This window comes from Rattus norvegicus, chromosome 15 (assembly GCF_021556685.1).
Source record: "Rattus norvegicus strain SHRSP/BbbUtx chromosome 15, alternate assembly SHRSP_T2T, whole genome shotgun sequence".
Taxonomy (NCBI): domain Eukaryota; kingdom Metazoa; phylum Chordata; class Mammalia; order Rodentia; family Muridae; genus Rattus; species Rattus norvegicus.
The window spans coordinates 16,935,076-16,937,727 of NC_141548.1; the positions used below are offsets into that span (position 1 = coordinate 16,935,076).

Below are 2,652 nucleotides of genomic sequence, written 5' to 3' on the forward strand. Positions count from 1 at the left end.
AACTGCCTAAAACTCCAGGTCCAGGCGATCCAATGCTCTCTTCTGTCTTTTGTGGGCTCCTGAACGCATCCAGGGTACATAAACTCATACAAGGTCATATGCACGCACGCACACACGCACGCACGCGCGCACGCACGCACGCACACACGCACGCGCTTGCGCTTAAAAATAATAAACAAGTTGTCTTCTTTTCCTCCCACTTGGTGACCCCCGACGATCCTTACTGTCATCATGAGCTGCCTCCTCACCCAAGGTTACCGGAATTGTAAGAACAAGTCTCGCTTCTGCTGGGGTGTCCACGATGGTAAGCTCTGCATCTTTTTGACTTGGGCCGGAAGAAGGCAAAAGTTGATGAATTCCTACTTTGTGGCCACATGGTGTCAGATGAATACGTACAGCTTTCTTCTGAAACCCTGGAAGCTGACTGTATATCTGCCAACAAATATGCGGTAAAGAGTTGTGACAATGCTGGCTTTTGTATCTGAGTAGGACTCCACCCTTTTCATATCATTCGCAACAACAAAGATGCTGTCCTGTACCGGGGTTGACAGACTCCAGCCAGGTATACAGGGACTTTGCGAAGCCCCAGGGCACAGTGGCCAGGGTTCCCATTGGCCACATATGGTGATGTCCATCTGCACCAGGCTGCGGAATAAGGAGCATGTGATTGAGGCTCTGCATAGAGCACAAGTACAAGTTCCCTGGCCTACGGAAGATCCACATCTCAAAGGAGTGGGACTTCACCAAATTTAAAGCAGATGAGTTTGAAGACATGGTTAATGAGAAGTGGCTCATTCCTGATGGCTCTGGGGTCAGACACATCCCCAGTCCCCAAATAATATCCCCTAGACTATTGGAGAGCCCCTTATTCCTGAGGGCTTCCACGCTGCTCTCCTATACCCTACTAAATCATGTTCAATAATAAATCTCACATCCAGTCTGCTTACAAATAAGAATAAATAAATCTTTAAAAAAGACAGTACAAAAGAGAAAACCGGAAAGTAGCATCTTTTGTTAACTTGGATAAAAAAAATTACCTAGCAAAACATTAACAAACCAAATATAGCAATGCATAAAAAAATTATTCAGCATGTCCAGTGAGATTTATTATAGGCATGTAAGACTTAGTTAATTATCTAAAAATCGATTAGGTCAGCCCCTCCTTTCAGCAAACCAGGAAAGAAAAATCTTAACATGTATTTATAATATATGTGTGTGTGGTATAAAAACATAATTTAATATATGACAAATAGGTTTTATATGAAAGCCACAAGCAAGAAAATAATTGAAATTCTATTTACATAATTTCTGCCAAACATAAAATACTTAAAAACCTACCAAGTCTTTTATATTAAAAATATTTCTCAGATTTCTAAAGATGACCAAATAAATAGACACACTGTGCTCGTTAACATTTTTTAATTTATGTCAGATGAGGGCATTGAGTCCCTGAAACAAGGATCTGTAAGCTACTGTGTAGGTTCTGAGAATTGAACCCACGTCCTTTCTAAGAAGAGTAGTAAGTGGTCTTAACCATCAAGAGCCATCTTTCAAGACTCTTTACGTTGATCTAATTGTAGTTTAAACAACTATGCATAGATGTCTTGTCTACATATGTCTCTGCCTGTGGTCAGGAAAGGTTGTCTATTGGATCCTGTGGAATTGGCATGATAGGTGGTTGTGAGCTGTCATATATGTGTTGAGAATAGAACCCCAATCTTCTGTCAGAATAACTAACCCTCTTAACTACTGAGCCATCTCTCTAGCCTGCAGAGTGACTGTTTTAATGATCTCTGGGTCCTTTAAGGCAAGAACAGGTTATTTTATTTGTTTATTTTTGAGACAACTTAGTACGTGTGGCCTGAAAGTACTTTTACTAAGTGTTCAGGTCTTAGGGGCTGGGAAGGTAGTTCCTTTTATAGAGTGTCCGTCATGCAGACATGAGGACCTGAGTTGACTGAGCTTGGTGGCACACATTTAAAAATGACAGCTGTGGGGTTGGGGATTTAGCTCAGTGGTAGAGCGCTTGCTTAGGAAGCGCAAGGCCCTGGGTTCGGTCCCCAGCTCCGAAAAAAAGAACCAAAAAAAAAAATGACAGCTGTGGGAAGAATCAGAAGGGTAGATTCCTGTGGCTTAATTGTCAAGACTCAGGAATCCACCCTCAGTGACTGACTGTCTCAAAAACCAAGGTGGATGGCTCCTGAGGAACGACACTTGAGGCTCATCCCTGGTCTTCACAGACACACCTAAGAACATGGGTGTCTGTGCACACACTGGTACACACACACACACACACACACACACACACACACACACACACACAAATCTGTGTGGGGAGATTAAAGACTTATCTCCCTCTTTTTATATTTATTCATTTTTAACTTAAAACACAGAAAGACTGGGCTTCCGAATCACCAAGCAGGTGGCCAGGGCTCTCTGGTGCTAGCATCAGAAACTGAGCCAGGTTCTTCTCTTTCCAAGAGTGAGGCCCTGAACTATAACACATGGAAACGTCCCCCAGGCTCTGTAGTATGTTGGGTTTTCATCAAGGAGTTACTTGGAAGCTGGCTTCTGCTAATCCTGTATTAAATTATTCATGGCGAATACCGCTTGCCAGTTGACATCTTTGTTTATAATCAGTATGACTGGTCT

General features: G+C 42.6%; 1 pseudogene; it reads left to right on the forward strand.

Annotated features, from left to right (window-relative positions):
• Positions 1-210: 210 nt before the first annotated feature.
• On the forward strand, positions 211-875 carry Rpl10-ps12 (ribosomal protein L10, pseudogene 12; annotated as a pseudogene).
• Positions 876-2,652: the final 1,777 nt, after the last annotated feature.